The sequence below is a fragment of the Octodon degus genome, unplaced genomic scaffold (assembly GCF_000260255.1).
Source record: "Octodon degus isolate 3935 unplaced genomic scaffold, OctDeg1.0 scaffold00079, whole genome shotgun sequence".
In the NCBI taxonomy this organism is placed as follows: domain Eukaryota; kingdom Metazoa; phylum Chordata; class Mammalia; order Rodentia; family Octodontidae; genus Octodon; species Octodon degus.
In genome coordinates, this window is record NW_004524655.1 from 9,763,154 (window position 1) to 9,781,379 (window position 18,226).

At 47.6% G+C, this 18,226-nt stretch overlaps 1 pseudogene; it reads left to right on the forward strand.

The window, feature by feature from the left end:
- The first annotated feature begins 6,173 nt into the window (after nucleotides 1-6,173).
- LOC101589169 lies at nucleotides 6,174-6,640 on the forward strand (annotated as a pseudogene).
- The last annotated feature ends 11,586 nt before the right edge of the window (nucleotides 6,641-18,226 follow it).

The window sequence follows — 18,226 nt, forward strand, 5'->3', positions numbered from 1 at the left end:
CTCTTCTAAAATTTTGTTTTGGGAAACAAGCTGTCCCTAAATTGCACGGCCATGGCCTCCAACTTGCCATCCTCCTGTCTCAGTCTCCCTAATAGCCTGAGAGCACAGGCGCGTGTCACCAATCCCCACCAGCCTTACGTTTTTCGTTATGTAGAAAATAAATACTATGGGCACAAGGTTAAAACAATCCAAAGAAATTAAGAGCCAGCTTACTGCTTCTGTCTCCAGCTGGGCATCTCTTTTTCCTTCTTCAAACCGTGTTGGACTTTGTGAGAAAGTTCAGGTTTGCCTAGAAGAGAAATCGATGCAGTACACTGGCTGGTGGATCAGCACACCCTTGGCCTCCTCCAGTCAGACTCCCCCCTTGACAGCCACCCCCAGACCTACCAGACAGCTTGTGTCCTCTCATAACCGCTGGCATATGGAGCCCTCACATGCTTCCCTCTTTGCCAGGTGGATGAAAAAAAATGGCGAGAGGCCTGCGCCAACTTGGCCAGGCTGTGGGGCATTTCCAAGCTTTCCCTTCTCTGCCTGGTTCTGCTTAGCATGGGCCTCAAGAGAGGTTCTTGAGCAAGATTTGGCAGACAGAAGTGAGGCAGCACTCGTTCCTTGCTGCTGCTTGCGGCTCCGCTCGTTGGTGTGGGCAGAGCCCAGACCAGCGACTCTTTTGTCTTCCCTGGGATGGGCTGTGGCTGCAGGGACTCCCGGGCCACATGTGCAGCAAAGGCTCCCAGCTTCTGCACCTGTGGCAGAGAGTACAAATGGGAGTTTTAGCCCGTCCTTTTGGGCTCCCACCCATGCTTGGGATTCCAGCCAGCTTTGGAGCCTGCAGCCCCCTTCCTTTTCTGACTCTCTGATTTATTTATCATAGTACCAGGAACTGAAACCAGGGCCTTCACACTGAGTGTTACTTAATTTTCTGTCATTGCTGAGACACAATACCTGATGCCCAGAATTAAGAAAGGAAAGGTTTATGTAGCTCTGTTTGCGTAGGTTTCAGTCCATAATCAGCTGGCTCCAAGGCAGGGGGGCGTGGCATAGGGGCAACAGTTCAAGGTGGTAGAAGACAGCAAACCATTAAAAGCAACGCGGGGGTGGGGCAGGGAGATAGCTCAGTAGAATAAGCACTTGCCTGGCAACCGCAAGGTCCTGAGTTCAATCCCTGGTATGAAAAAAAAAAGTCATTAAAAGCAAAGGGAGGAGCAAGTCTGTTTTCCTCCCTTATATTGTAAACAAGCTACCCCCACCAAGGGTGAGTGTAGCACTCACACCATTTGGTGCCCTCCTCTTGCAGGGATGAGGATGTTTACAAAGTGAGGACCCTGACTTCCTGCTGAGGGGCTTCAGCTAAACTTCTAAACTTCTCAGGTTGACACAATGTATCAACCATTACAATCCACCCCTTGGTAACCTGATGACCAGACACATTTCTTCAAACTGGTCTCCAGTTATAAAGACATACTTATTCTTATCATTTCACAACTTAAACATTATAACACAGGTTTAACAATCCTTAAAAACCAGTATTAAGTCTACCCACATATGTTAGAGCCGTAACACTGCACCCCTGGCCCCCCAAAGACTCATGCACATCCCTTTATGCAAAAAGGCATTGAGTCCATCTGCAAGAATTGCCGGAAGTCCTAACAGTTTTGGCCTTGCTGAAAGGTCCAAGTCCCAAGTCTCCTCTGAGATGTAAGGCAGACTCTTACTTGTAGGTCACTGTACAAATGAAAAGTTAGATACTTCCGACATTCAACGGCAAGTTACAAACATGAGAATACAAAGGGTTGGGATCAAAGCAAATCCAAAATCCCACAGGTGACTTTGCCCCCCCTCCTCCTCTGTGTCACTTAAACTTCTAAACTTCTCAGTTTGACTCACTATATCAACCATTACACAAAGCCACAGTCCAGGACCTTTTTGCTGCAGTTGTGACACTAGACCAAGAAGACAGACTGAACCCAGGGCTTTATACGTGCTCTACAACCCAGTGGCACCCCCAGCCTCTTTTTTGTTTTTACAGAAATAAGAACAAAAAGGGGCCAGGGAGATGGCTCAGTAGGTTAAGTTGTTCCCTGGCAAGCACAAGGTCCCGAGCCCCGGCGAGGCTGACCCCAGGGCCCCAGCTGGCACGGTGGCCTCTCGCTGGGCCTCTCCGCCAGTGCACGAGCCCCTTGACTTTCCCTGGGTCGCAACGGATCCTTCTCCCGGCGCCATTCCGCCTGTCCGTGTGTCTCCGGACCTCCCTTCCCATCTGGCAACCCTAAGCATCTAGAGATGGACTTGGGGACCAGCAAACACCCCTAGGGCACAAGAGGAGTTCCTATTGGCCCACCTCCTGCTGCCTGCTGCCTGCCCTGCTTCCGGAGAAGTCCCAGTCTTCAGAGGAGCTTGATCTCCACAGCCGAGCCACTTTGGAGGAGCTCCGATCTTCACTGCGCCGGTCTTCGCAGTCAGCGCAGAAGGAAGACAGAGGCTTGATGGACGCCGCTGCAGCTGCTGCTCCTCCTCTGCCCTTCAGTGTTTTCTGCCGCATGAACTGCTGTTGTTTGCCTTGGAGCCAGCGGAATATGGACTGAACCCTCCAGTAACTGTGAGCTAATAAACCTTTCCTTCCTTCATTTTGAGTGTCGGGTATTTGTCCCAGAAACGAGTAAAAGCTAAGACAACTGGCTATCCGGACATCCCCTTTCGTGAGGTACTCACTCAAGGGTTTTGCTCACCTTCTATTGTCCGACTTTTGTTTTCCTGCTTGTTTGGGGGGGGTTGTTTGTTTACTGAGAAAAAGGCTTTACTAGCTAGTCCAATTTAGGATGACCTTGAACTCCCAGACTTGACTTAGCACTGTGATCCTCCTGACTCAGCCTCCCAGAGTAATCCCTGGGATTACAGGCCTATGCCACCATGGCTGATTTGAATATTGATTCAACTATTTTTTCTGTTCTTATATCTTTTGTTCTCTATCTGATATTTACTTTTTTTTTTTTTTTTTTTTGTATTTAGTGCAAGGTCTGTAGGGTCTCACTACACAGATCAGACTTGCATTGATTCCCGTTTTCAGCTTCCCAAACGCTGGGATTACAGGCTCACGCCACCATACCCATTCTCAATCGCCATATCAACATGCCCAGGGGGTGGGACCAGCACGGCATGCCAGGACACCTTTTTGTTCTATTTTGTCTTTTTCAGACAGGGTCTCACTATGCAGTTCATCCTGGCCTTGAATGCACTTTATAGCCCACGCTGGTCTCAAAGGATCCTTCTGCCTCAGCCTTGCAAGTGCTGGGATTACAGGCGTGCACCACCACACCTGGTCTTCCCATTTAATATATGATATCCCTTTTATAGTTGTCTCAAAATTCTTGAATATTCTATTCCTCTTTTATGTATATTTTTTCTTTGTGGCGAGATGTTGAATACAGAGGCTGGGCTATTGTATCAGGCAAATGCTATACTAGTCCGCAACCCACCAGCCTCTTCAGTTTGTTGTTCTTTTTTGTTTGTTTAAGAAACAGAATCAGGCCTGCCAAATAGCTCAGTGGATTAAAGTGCCTGCAAGCAGGTGCAGGGGCAAGGAGTTTGATCCAAGGGCTGCCATGCTGGCCCCGCCCCTAGGGCTCGCCGAGATGGCAATTGAGACTGGGCGTGGGCGCAAGCCTGTAATCCCAGCTCTTGGGAGGCTGTAAACAGGCGGATCACTAGAAGTCCGATCTAATAGTGAGACCCTGAACACCCTGTAGACCCTTCCCTAAAAATAAAAAATTGAAAAAAAAAAAAAAAAGAAAGAAAGAAAGAAAGAAAGAGAATCAGTGTTGCTGAGGCTGAACTTGAACTCCTAGGCCTGAGGTATCTTCCTGTCTCAGCCTCCGAGAACGCTGGGATTATGAACGTTATCATCACCATATCATAAGAAATGAATGTTATTTTTCGGGGGGCCTGGGGATTGAACTGAGGACCTTGCACTTGCCAGGCAGGCGCTTAGGCCACTGAGCCATCTCCCTCACTCCCGTAATTGTTATCTTGATCTGGATCAAAAGGAAGGCTTCTTAAGTTTTATCACTGAGTACAAAATTTACCGTAGGGCATTTTTCCTCTCGGAGGAGAGTGAGAATTAATTCATAATGTTTATTACAAGATGTTTAATTGACACTGCATTTCATCAAGTGATTTTCCTGTGCTGTAGGTTTTTATAGCCACAATTTATCAGATGAAAGCTTCCTTCCACTCCTGGTAGCTGACAGTTTTCATCGTGAGTAAACACAGGCGAATATGACCGAGTGCTTCTCTGCCTCTGCCCAGACGGCCGGCTTTCTTTGTTTTGTCAGTGCGGTAAATTTCAACACTTGCTTTTGAACATTCAACCAAGCATGCATTCCTGAACAAACCGAAATTGGTGGTGATGAATGATATTTTTTCTATATGTCTGGATTTGTTTTGTTCCTACTTTCAGTAGGAGGTTTGTTTTTTTTTTTTTTTTTTTTTTTTGGCAGAACCGAGGATTGAACTCAGGCCTCGCGCTTGCCAGGGAAGTGCTTATTCCACTGAGCCATTTCCCCGGCCCCAAGAGTTTTGTATTTTACATAAAATTGTTTTATTTTGTTGTTTTTCTTTTTTTCCTGTGTGATATTGGGAACTGAACTCCAGGCCTTCACACTGAGCTACATCCTCATCCCTTTAAAAAATGTTTTAGAGGACCAGCCAGATAGCTCAGTGGACTAAAGTGCCTGCTTAGGCAGAGCATAGCAGCTAGGGTTCAATCCCCAGCATGCCGTGCCGGCCCCGCCCCAGGGCGCACTGAGATTGAGACTGGGCATGGTGGCACCTGTCTGTAAACCCAGCACTTGGGGGGCTGAAAACAGGAGAATCACTAGGAGTCTGATCTACATAGTCAGACCACATAGACCCTGACCTAAATACATTTAAAAAAATTTTTAATTTTTTTTTTTTTTTTTTCAACCAGGGATTGAACTCAGGCCCTTGCGCTTGCCAGGCAAGTGCTTATTCTACTGAGCCATCTCCCCAGCCCTTAAAAATTTTAATGCAATACAAGTAGGGTTTTTTTTGGGGGGGTATTGTTTGTTTGGTTTGTCTTTTTGGGACAGGGTCCCACTATGTAGCCCAGGCTGGTCTCAGATTTGCAGTGATTGTCCTGCCTCAGCCTCCCGAGTGCTGGGATTATGGCGCACACCAACACTGCCCAGCATAAGTGGATATTAATAAGGAAAATATAAAAAACATTCTCCTGTGAACTGGGTGTGGTGGCGCAAGTTATAAAAGGAATTGTATATAGTATGCACATTCTGATATTCAGAACAAAGAAATGGTCAAAGGAAATGCCAACTTGATGACTGCTTTTATTTGCACAAGGCTCACATGCAGCACTGTACTGTGTAACAGAACGTAAAACGAGAGTAGCATGCTGTGTAGGACACACAGCTAAAATTACAGTATTGTGTGAACAAGGGGTACTGTACATAGAAGACAACGAGGCTCTACCAATAAGATGTTCAGAACTGTACAAAAAAAAAAAAAAAAAAACCAGGCTCTCGGTCAAATAGCTCAGTGGATTAAAGCACCTGCAAGCGGGTATAGGGGCCTGGGGTTCAATGCCCTGGCCTGCTGTGCTGTCCTGCTCCCGGGGCGGAAAACTGAGATGGCAATTGAGATGGGGCGTGGTGGCACTCGTTTGTAATTCCAGCTCTCGGGAAGCTGTAAACAGGTGGATCACTATGAGTCCGATCTAGTAGTAAGACCCTGAACAACCCTGTAGGCCCTTCCCTAAAATACAAAAAAAAAAAAAAAAAAAAAAAAAAAAACCACCAGGCCCTAACTCTGAACAGCACACCTCAGTCCTAAGTCTGAGCAAGGATTCTCTATAGTATGAATCAGACAAATTAGCATTTATTTTAAAACATTTTTTTTAAAAAAAAAACATTTTTGGCTAGATTTGTGGTGCACACCTGCAATCCCAGCTCTCAGGAGACTGCAGCAGGAGGATCGATGTGAGCTTGGTTCAAGCACAGCCTCAACTATATAGTAAGGCCTTGTCTCAAACACACACACACACACACACACACACACGCATACACACACACGTACACATGGTCTCACTCCATAATTCAGGCTAACCTCAAACACTCACTGTGGCCATTTCTGCAGGTCCAGCAGAGCTCGGCAGTCAAGATGTGTGACTTTACCGAGGACCAGGCGGCAGAGTGCAAGGCGGCCTTCCAGCTGTTTGACAGAATGGGCGATGGCAGGATCCTGTACAGCCAGTGTGAGGATGTGATGAGGGTGCTGGGCCAGAAGCCCACCAACGCCAAGATGCTCAAGGTCCTGGGGAACCCCAGGAGTGATGAGATGAACGCAAAGGTACTGGACTTGGAGCACTTTCCGCCTGTGCTGCAGACTGTGGCCAAGAACGAGGACCAGGAACCTACGAGGACTGCATTGGAGGCCTTCGAGTGTCTGATAAAGAAGGGAAAGATACTGTCAGGGCTGCTGAAATCCGACCTGTCCTAGTCACCCTGGGGGAGACGATGACAGAGGAAGATGTGGGATGCTGGCAGCAGGGTATGAGGACAGCAGTGGTTGTATCAACGATGAAGAACTCGTCCCGATGGTGCTGAATGGCTGAGGGCATTCCGACTCCCCAGAGCCCGTGCCTTGCCCTGTGCGAGGTTTGTGGGTAGTCCCAGAGTCTTCTAGGTTCCCTTGCCACAGTGCCTTTTCCACCTGGTCTCTTGGATGATGCTTGCCATCAGCAGTCACCAAATAAACTTGCTCTCTTTGGGGCTGGGGAGAGAACTCAGTAGAATAAGCGCTTGCCTGGCAAGCACAAGAGCCTGAGTTCAATCCCCGGTTCTGAAAAAAAACAAAACAAAAAAAAAAAAACTTGCTCTCTTTGCACCCCCCCCAAAAAAAAGAAACACTCACTGTAATCCTCTTGTCTCAGCCTCCCACATGCCAAGATTACGAGTACACCACTATATCTGGCTCAAAAACAAATATTTTTGAAACAACAGAATTAGTATTTAGGGAGTTATTTGAACCTCTCCCTGTTTGTCTATCATATATAGGTTCTCTTATAAGAGAAACTATTTTATTTTTTATTTTGAGACAAGGACTTGCTAGCTAAATTGCTAAATAAAACAGGCTGGATTCAAATTTAAAACCTTGGAGGGCCAGTCAGATAGCTCAGCGGAGTAAAGTGCCTGCATAGGCAGATGCAAGGTCTAGGGTTCAATCCTTTGCCTGCTGTGCTGGCCCCGCCCCCCAGGGGCACTGAGATGGTCACTGAAATTGGGCATGGTGGGCAGGAGCCTGTAATCCCAATGTTTGGGAGGCTGAAAAACAGGAAGGATCACTACAAGTCTGATCTGTGTATTGAGATCCTGTAGACTCTGTAATAAATACATTAAAAAAAAAAAAAATCCTCCTGTCCCAGCTTCCCAAACTGCTGGGATTACAGACCTGCACTGAGCCACCACATTGGCCCCTCCCCTTTTTCTTTTTCTTTCTTTTTTTTTCCTTTTTGGTACTAGGGATTGAACTCCAGACCTTGCATTTGCAAGGCAGGTGCTTATGCCACTGAGCTATTTCCATGGTCTTCTTTCTTTTCTTTCTTTTTTTTTTTCCAGTGCTGGGGATTGAACTCAGGACCCTGCACTTGCCAGGCAAGCACTTATTCTACTGAGCTATCTCCCCAGCTCCTCTTTCTTTCTTTCGTTCTTCCCTTATTTCTCTTTCACCACAGAGTCCTTTATTTATTTTTGGTATCAGGAATTGAACTCAGGACCTCATGCTTGCCTGGTAGGCACTGTGCCTCTGAGCTATATCACCAGCTCTTTATCTGTATTCTGAGATACGAACAGAGTCTTGCTAAGCTTCTGTCTTCCAGAGTGTCAGAATTATAGGAGTGCACTAGCATGCCTGGTTTTGAAATTTCTTTTGCTTTTCTTTCTTTCTTTTTCCAGAACCAGGGATTGAACTCAGCCCCTTGCACTTGCCAGGCAAGCGCTTATTCTACTGAGCCATTTTTCCAACGCTATCTTTTGCTTTTCATTCTTTTCCTTTTTTTATATATATGCTGAATTTTGAACCCAGGAGCTCAGTGCTGAACTACATCTCCAAGCCTCCTTTTGATCAGGGTCATGCTAAGTTGCCCAGCCAGGACTTGGACTTTTGGTCCTCCTGCTTCAGCCTCCCAAGTTAGGGGATGAAATTTGTCAGAAAAAAACCTTGTTTTACTCAAGGTTAAGCTGACCTTGTCAAAGAGATTGGGCAGGGGTGCTGGGGATATAGCTCAATGGCATAAGTGCCTGTCTGGCAAGTGCAAGGTCCTGAGTTCAATCCTTGATACAGGAGAGAGAGAGAGAGAGAGACAGAGAGAGAGAGAGAGAGAGAGAGAGAGAGAGAGAGAGAGAGAGAGAGATTAGGCAATGTTTCTCCTTTCTGTTCTATAGAAGAGGTTGTGTAAGACATCTGTTATTTTCTTATTTTCTCCCATCAGTGTTTGCAAGACTTCACTGAGGCATCTTTGGGTCTGGAGTTGTTCCTTTTGTCCCTGTGGGATCAAATTGTTTTCTTTGTCATTGTTTATTCTTGAGTGAGGTTGAGTAATTTTGTGTTGAAGTAGCCACGGAAACTCAGCACTCTGGACAAATGAGCTGTAGCCCTGTGCACTTCTCTGAGGGCCAAATGGCCATTTCCCTGGACACTTCTAATGGATTTGATCTTCTGTAGTAAGTTAACTGTTTAAATATTAAAGAAATGAACTCCATATCCCACTACACATTTGTGTGTGTGTGCGTGTGTGTGTGTGTGTGGTACTGAAGATCCAATCCACATGCAATTTTAAAAACTCTAGACTAAAACACCTGCTTAGGCAGAGCTCAGGGGCGGGGTTTGATTCCCCATGTGCTGTGTCATCCCTGAGATGGTGAGGGAAACTGGGTGTGGCGGTGCACTCTTGTAATCCCAGCGCTTGGGAGGCTGAAAACAGGAGCATCACCATGAGTCCTATCTATGCAGTGAGACCCTGTATATATATTCTTTAAAAAAATTAGAGCCAATTTTATTCAAATTCACCAAAATTATCCCAGCCCTTGGGAGGCTGAAAACAGGAGGATCACTACAAATTCAATCTGTATAGTCAGACCCTGTAAACCCTGTACTAAATACATTAAAATTTTTTTTAATTCACCAAAATTTACATGCAATGTTAGTTGACTCTAAAATGCATATTATCCTTTTAAAAAATGTATTTAATACAGGGTCTATAAGGTCTCAATATACAGGTTGGACTTGTAGTGATCCTTCCTGTTTTTCAGCCTCCCAAGTGCTGGGATTACAGGTATATGCCCGGATTCTGGCTGGTGCATTGTGTGCAGGAGGGCCAGCACTGCATATGGTGCTGGGGATTGAAAAGGCTTCTTTTTTCTTTCTTTCTTTTTTCTTTTTTTTTTCTTTGTTACTGGAGATCAAACTCACAGCCTTGAGTTTGCCAAGCAGGTGTGTATGCCATTGAGCTATCTCCCCAGCTGTGCTGAGGATTGAATCCTGGTCCCTGCGCTTGCCTAAGCAGACACTTCAGTCTGCTGAGCTCTTGCTGGCCCTGACCTACTATTGTGTGTGTGTGTGTGTGTGTGTGTCTCTTTTTTTAAGTGCATTTAGTACAGGGTCTACAGGGTCTCACTACACAGATCAGGCTTGTAGTGATCCTCCTATTTTCAGCCTCCCAAGCGCTAGGATTATTGGTGCATGCCACCATGCCCAGTCTCGGTTGCTGTCTCAGCACACCCCAGGGGTGAAGCCAGCATGGCAGGCCAGGAGATTGAACCCCTGACCCCTGCGTCTGCCTAAGCAGGCACTTTAATCCACTGTGCTATCAGGCTGGCCCTTTACTGATTTATTTATTCATTTAATTGATACAAGGTCTTGCCATGCAGTTCAGGCTGCTCTGTTTGTTTGTTTGTTTGTTTGTTTGTTTGTTTCAGAACTGTGGGATTGAACTCAGGCCCTTGTGCTTGCCAGGCAAATGCTTATTCTACTGAGCCATCTCCCCAGACCCCTCAGGCTGCTCTTGAATTCATTATGTAGCCCCAGCCTGGCCTTGAACTTGTGGCAATTCTCCAGATTCAGCCTCCTGTGTGGTGGGATTACAGGGGTTCAGCACCACCCCCAGCTGACTGAGCTTCTTCTTAATACTCATGGCCAGCCTGGTGGCACATGCCTGTAATCTCCACACTTGGGAGGCTGAGGCAGGAGAATTGGCAGGAGGATTGCTGTGAGTTCAAGACCAACCTGAATTACAGAACAAGACTGTCTCAAAAAGAAAAAAAAAAAATCATAACCAACATCTAGCTTCCAATAGAAAGACTCAAAAGCAAAGCAAATCAAAAGAAAGGTTTTGGTCTTTTCAATCACTTGCTAGTAGACAAGATTGCATTGTTATCTATCGCCAAATGACCAAATTTAAAATTAATCTTGTTGGACTGGTAAGATGGCTCAGTAGTCTAAAGCACCTACTTAGAACAAGCTTAGCTAAAGCACAGGGACCGCAGTTCAATCCCCCAGCACCACATGCCAGCCAGCCGGGTGGGCTGAGCTGGCCACACACACACACACACACACACACACACACATAAATAAAAATAAAATTAATCTTGTTGTCCTTTTTTTTTTTTTTTTCTTTTTTGGGGGAGACAAGATCTCATCATGCGGTTCAGGCTGGCCTTGAATTCACTTGGTAGCGCAGGCTGGCCTCGAACTCTTGGCAATCCTCCTGCCTGAGCGTCCTCAGTGCTGGTATTACAGGCATGGGCCACCACGCCACATTGACACTCAGTCTTGTGTTTTTAATCAAATTCACAATCCGCCTTTCAGCTTCTTCCAGAATCATGTTCAATTTATCTGCCAACATATTAGGTATTTTTCTTTCTTTTTTTTTGTACCAAGAATCTAACTCACAACCTTGTGCTTGCCAGGCAGGCACTGTGCCACTGAGCTACATCCCGGGCCCTCCGCCAACACATTAACACTGGTCCACAGTCACGTATGACGTCAAGTCTCAAACATGAAAAGACAGGCATTTTCATAAGCACTGATTCATTTTTCCTCAGCTTTTTCTGAGCCCTACCAAAGCCTGAATAGAAGCATTGAACAGGTTTTCTAGCTGCATCCTGGAATAGAAGACTCTTGTTGAAAAACTTGTACTAGACCTTCAGCACCTGCAGGCCTTTCTGAACATTTTATTTGCTATGACTGCAGAGGTTAAATAGGAACCCTGTGGACAAATCCCCTGAGTTGCGCTTAGGCACCGTGGCTGGCCAGTAGTACTGTGGTCAGTAGTAGTGTCTCATCTTCCGGGGTGGCTGAAGGAACAAAGCCCAGGGGTGAGTTGCATTTGCAGCTGTGGAGAGGTGAGGCATACTCGTAGGCTTGCTCTCCAGGGTCTCTTAAACCCCTAAAGCCTGCGAGCTGTTCCACAGCTGTACGCCATAATGCACTAAGTTCATGGAGGCCAGCTTTCCCCAGAGAGAACAGAAAGCAGGGCTGGGAAGATGGCTCAGTAGACTATGCACTTGCCTGGCAAGCATAAGGGCCTGAGTCCAATCCCTGGTTCTACAAAAAAGACCTGTGCCCCTTAGCCAGCTGCTCCAGGCACTGGGCCAGCCCTGGGTGACTGAATTTGCCTTGGAGTTTTGGGATCCTCACATGTTTTCCCCTTTGGTTCTGTTTCTGCTGAAAGTTCTACCAGCTGAGCAATCACTGTGGGGGTTTTCTTTCTCTCAAGGTGTGAGGAAGGTCCTCAGGATAAAGGTTTTGTACACACTCATAGCAAAGTCAACCTTGTTGGCAACGCTAAGAAGGTGTGATGATACGGCTGGGCATGGTGGTACATGCCTGTAAACCCAGAACTCGGGAGGCTGAGGCAGGAAACTTGTTGGGGATTCAAAGCCAGCCTGGGCTACCGAGTAAACTCAAAGCCACCATGGACTGCATAGCAGGACCCTGTCTTAAAAAAATAAATAAATAAAAGGTGTCTCACTTAATTTCCCATAAACGGTCATTTTGCAAGTTTATTTGGCTCTTTCTACCAGTTGCGGGGGCCTAGAGAAGGTTATAAAATTCCAATCCACCTTCATTCTTTTATGGTCTTCCCCAAACTCAGCAGCACACCCGGCAGCTCGTACACCTTGTATCTGCTGTCTTCCTATGTGGAGAGGCCAGCAGGTCCTATTTTGTTTGACCTTTGAGTAGAAATTCCTTAATGTCTTCCCTAATACAATAGCCTTTCCTACAATGTTCTCCAGGACCAGGAGATCAGAGGTAGCCATGCTTGATGTATTCTGAGGTTCTCACCCCTGTATCCATCAGTAGCTGCCTAAGGCCCCAGAAAGCCTGGAGGTTCCCATTGATCGGTATACATTCAGCCTCAATAGCTCATAGTGATCCTCCTGCTTCCCCAGCGCCTATCGGAGTGATGTTCTTTTCCTTGTGCTTGGAGGACCAATAAACAGTGAATTCCAAGAGCGGCCTCTCTGGTCACCCTCAGGCCCTCACTCTGGGGAGACCTTGGCGCCACCCCTCACCACAGGGACAGAGGTGAGGGGTGAGTGTTGGGGGGATGGGAGTCTATCCTGGGAGCTACATCCCCAGGCCTTCTCTATTTTTTTTTTTTTTTTTAATTTATTTTGGGACAAGGACTCACTAAATTGCTCAGGTGCCCTGGGATGAGCTGGAACCTCTGGTCAGCCTGCCTCAGCTGCCCGGAGTCCTGGGATTACAGGGTATGCTGCCATGCCCAGCTATCCAATTTGTATTGTCCCTTTTTCCTATCAGGCTTTGTGATAAGTTATCCCGCGTCCCTGTCCAGGCTTTCCTAGGTTGTTACTTAGCACAAAGGGCTGTTCCATTCTGGAGGGGAGTTTTTTTTGTTTTTTGTATTTTAGGGAAGGGTCTTCAGGGTGTTCAGGGTCTCACTACTAGATCAGACTTCTAGTGATCCGCCTGTTTACAGCCTCCCAAGAGCTGGGATTACAGGCATGTGATACCATGCCCAGTCTCAATTGCCATCTCAGTGTGCCCTGGAGGCGGACTGGCACAGCAGGCCTGCGGATCTAACCCCCCCCCCCCGCCCTTGTGCCTAAGGGGAGTTTTTATCAGTTTGTTTTCCATTTCAGCCACAAAGATAGCTGTATTAGGTTCTTGCGACCCCCGGGCAAAAATGTCCAATTCCCACAGCATACCCTGGGCTTCCTCAGGGCCTGCCCACCAGGCACCCTTCTGCCCATCTCCATGGGCTGTGCCCCCCTCAGGCCCACAGTGCCTCAATCTTTGATTTCCCTGGATCTGGTGGGCGTATGTAGGCGCCATCTAAAGGCCAGATGAATGGCAATGTTATTCATTTCCTCAGCTGTACTTGCCTTCAGAGAAATACCATCTCCTCCAGGGTCCCAGGCTCTCCCCATCCAGACGCTCAGACTCTCACAGGACAATTGTTCGAGAGTCTTCAGCCAGGCAGTACTTGGGAGGCGAAGGCAGGAGAACTGCTGTGAGTTCAAGGCCAGCCTGGGCTACATAGTGAGATCCTATCTCAAAAAAACAAAAAGAAAGCAAGAAAACAAGAAAGCAAGAAAGAAAGAAAGAAGAAAGAAGAAAGAAGAAAGAAAGAAGAGAAGAGAAAGAAAAAGAAAAGTTCATATTAACTTGGCATGGTGGCACATGCCTGTAATCCCAGCTATTCTTATTTGTTTGTTTTGTTTTTTGAGATAGTCTCACTATGCAGTTCAAGCTAGCCTTGAACGCCTGATGATCCTCCTGCCTCAGCCTCCCAAATGCTGAAACCACAGGCATGTGCCATCATACTTGGCTTTTTTTTTTTTTTTTTCTGAGGTTTCATTATGTAATTCAGACTGGCCTAGAACTCACTATGTAGCCCCAGCTGGCCTCTAATTCACAGCAATCCTCCTGCCAGCTTCCCAAGTGCTGGGATCATAGGCACATCTTGCCACTCTTTCTACAATGCAGTAGCACAAGGGGCATTCAGAAAATAGTGACTTTAAACCCAGTAGCTCTGGGGCTTCCCCACCTCCTCAGCAGGCATCAGGCTGCAGGCATTCGGCAGGCGGACGCCCCTCCCCATACAGTTAGGTGGCCAGCTTGGGATTTCCCATCAGCCTTCATTTCCCTAATGAATTGCCTTGGTCTCCTAGCTAGCTCATCTACTGCTCTGGACCAGCCCAGGCCTGATGAGGCAGGAGATTAGAGCATGGCAAACTGGGCATGACCTGTCCACAACAAAAACCCAGCAAGTGCACAGAAGGGCAGATCCTGAAGCCATGAACCTGGGACCAATCAGAGAAGACTGCCACCTTCCATTCCCCACACAAGAACTCAGGCAGGGTTTTGATAGGACAGTGAGACCTGACCTCAGCCTAGGAAGTGGAAGATAGAAAAGATGCCCGCCACTGGCCTTGTGGCCCCTGTGCTCGCTCTTTCACAGTGGTCTCCCCTCATTCTGTAGGATATACTTTTCTTATTCCTCATTGGCCCACACTCACTCTAAGGAGCGTATTTCTTTTCCTACAGTTAATAAATGCAAAACCTTGCTACCTTTTATGCTTCTTTTGACCAATTATTTGTTCAGGATAAAAAAAAAGAGAGAGAGGGAGACCTAGAAACTACCTTGAGAAGGAGCCCTCAGAACCCCAGATCAGGGGGCCGGGGAGATAGCTCAGTAGAATAGGCACTTGCCTGGCAAGCGAAAGGTCCTGAGTTCAATCCCCGGTACCGAAAAAAAAAAAAAAAAGAACGAACCCCAGATTCTAGCAACACTAGTGTGCAAGGGCCAGGCAAGATAACACATGTCTGTAATCTCGGCACTTGGGAGGCTGAGACAGGAGGACCACTGTGAGGCTGAGGCCATTTTAGGGTACATAGTGATTTCAAGGCCAGTCTGAACTACACAGTGAGACCTTGTCTCAAGAAAACAAAAACTCAAGTATGTGGACTGGCTCCGAAGCGCCATGACTAGAGAAAGAGGTGGACAGATCTGGGATTGCACAGGGTACCGTTTATTGGGAGATTTAGTGACAAGCACACTTCTTGGAAGTAGCAATCCAAACAATGGCGGTGCTGTGTGAAGCCATTTGGTGTTGATCTTCTGTGTCACAAGGGGTATGAAGCTAAGCCGGGCACACACGTTGGCCAGCACTGCTGGCGGGGCAGATGCGCTCTGGGCAGAGCCAGGCCAGTCTTCCAAGAAGGAGGAGCAACGAGGAATATGCGCCGGCTTCTCCCAGGAGGGCCCACACCACCTCTGGCTAGGGCCAGGGGTGCATTTTCCAAGGTCTACCTCTTGCTTTTCTTTTTTTTTCCTTTCTTTCTTTTTTTTTTTTTTTTTTTTTTTTTTTTTTTTTTGTTTTAAGATTTTAAGATGAGGTAGCCAGGCCGGGTGTGGTGATACATGTCTATAATCCCAGGACTTGGAAGGCTGAGGCAGGAGATTGCCATGAGTTCGAGGCCACCCTGGGCTGCATAGTGAGTTCAAGGTCAGATATAGCAAGACACAAGAGTGGCTATTCCTGAGACAGATTAAGAGTAGTGCAAGTCTCCATGGTAACCTCGGGGGTGTCTAAGAAGCATGGCCTGGCCTAGTCCTGCTCTGGCCTTTTTCAGAATTGGTAAATTGTCTCCCACTTTGCCAGTAATTCTCTTACCAATAAGGAAGTAGGGTAGTGTGACACAATTAAAACTTCATGGTTGGACATCTGGCTTTTGGTGACATGTCAGAGATGGAGTAAAGCAGTCTGAATAGGGTTGGCCAGATAGATCAGCAGTTTAAAGTTCCTGCTTTTGGGGCCGGGGAGATGGCTCAGTAGAACAAGGGCTTCCCTGGCAAGCGCAAGGGCCTGAGTTCAATCCCGGTTCCGCCAATAAAAAATAAATTTAAATAAATTTAAAAATTAAAAAAATAAAGTTCGTACTTAGGCAGATGCAGGGGCCAGGGCTCGATCCCCTTGTGCTGTGCCAGCCCCGCCCAGGGCTCCCTGCACCCCCAATTATGGCTATAGAACTTGAGAAGAATTTTCCAGAGAAGGAAGATAAAACAGAAGCTGAAGGAATGGAATTGCTTACCTGTGACACCCAGGGTCACCCAGGGTCCCTCACAGGAGATGGAGGTGTCTGTGGACAGGGGCCACGTCAGTCCTCTTTATTAGGTCAGTGGGGTGAGGATTTTGGCTGGCCTGGCCTCTCTCTGGGAGTGTGGACAGTCAGAGCCTCAGTGCCACAAACCAGGCACATCGGCCACCTGACACACAGACAGCCCAGTGGGGACTGTGTGCAGCACACGCCCAGCGTCCAGTTTTCTTGCAGGCCTTGACTGGCCCTGGTTTTTCCTTGGCAACCTGGGTGTGCCTGAAGCCTTGCCATAATCTTGGTCTGTCTTTCTCAGCCCTTCTCATTTCATCTTCATCTAAATCCTGATTGTTGAACATAGACAAGGGCGTGGGCAGCATTTGGGTTCTATTTGAAAATACTGGGAGCCGGGCGTGGTGGTACATGCCTGTAATCCCAGCACTCTGGAGGTTGAGGCAGGAAGATTGCTGTGAGTTCGAGGCCAGCCTGGGATACAAAGTGAGTTAAAGGCAGCCTGGGCCGCATAGGAAGACCCTGTCTCAAAAAGCAGAAGTATTTTCTAGTTCATCTCAGTGGGGGAGGCCACTGGGATGTTTCCCATAGTACGTTGGTCCGCTGACCCCCAAAAGAGAAGGGTGGAGCCCAGCAAGGCCTTGCTTAGAAACTTCCATGAGAGGGATGGGGAGATAACTTGGGGGTCTAAGTGCCCACAAGTGTAAGGACCCGGGTTGGATCCCTAATACCACATGCCATGCTGGCCCCGGAATCAGGTATGGTGGTGCATGCCTGTAATCCCAGTGCTGGGAAGGCTGAGACAGGAAGATCACTACAAGTCTGAACTGCATAGTGAGACCCTGCACCAAATAAATAAATAACTAGAAGATTTAATAATAGTAATAATAATAATAATAATAACTCCCATGAGATCAGGGTGGAGCTCCTTGAGGTGCCCTTTGCTCAGGGTGGGCTTCCTCAGCCACTTGAAAATTAGTATACTCTGAAGAGAGCAGAGCTGCATCTCCTGCTCCTCTTCTTCTGAAGAGTTGGATCTTTGGAAGATCATCATGGGGGCTCGGCCTTAATAAGTGTATCTAATTCTAATCACTTCCCACCTCCAACTATCACATTGGATTCAAGACTCTGCCCTCTTCACATGGGAAACGGGGATTAAACATCAGCACAGGTGGCCTTGGGGGATGCTTAGCAGTGCCAAACGGGAGGAGGGACCAACGCCAAGGCAGCGGCAATGGAGAGAGGGAGACGGAGCTGAGGCTCAGGGGCTCAGTGATGGGAGTGTGAGGAGGAGAGGGGCCCGGTGCGGAGAGGGGCCGGCGCAGTCCAGTCTGGAGCACAGAGCTAGACTCCTAGCACGGGACAGCTGCTGCATGTGCCCGGCGGCCTCCTCTTGGCTTGCTTTCCTTTAGCCCCATGATTGGGACAGACGGGTGACACCAGTAACTCAGAAAGGAGGCCTAAACCCAAACAGGACACCGAACCCGCACCCCTCCTCTGGCTATATAAATCGCCCAGCGAGCCAGGCGTGGTGGTGCACACCTGTAATCCCAGCACTTGGGAGGCGAAGGCAGGAGGATCACCACAGGTTCAAGGCCAGCCTGAAGAGACAGGGGCGTACTCTGCTCAGCTGATGAGAGCCAGGGGTGGGACTTTGTGAAACTGTATATGAATTGTTGGAGTCAAGATGGAGTCGCTTGTATCCACCCCAGCAATAAATAAGTAAATCAGGCAGGGAGGTTACCAAAGATGTCATCCCTCCGCGCCGGGCTCTGGAGCGCGAGGTCACCAAAGGTGTCATCCCTGCCTGATAAGAAAAGACGACCCTGCCAGCACCACGACCTCGCCCAAAGGACACCTCGACCTTCCACGGAAGTACTTCTGCAAGGACGTCCGCCCAGGGACTGCCTGTCCAACCTTGAGCTGACACCACCTTTGATACTGTTTGCTTTCTGCTTTTTTTTTTTTTTTTTTTATTTCTTAGGTTTTGGTTTTTTTTTTGTTTTTTTTTCCCGGAAGCAGTAATTGAACCCAGGCCCTTGCGTTTGCCATGGCTTGCGCAGCC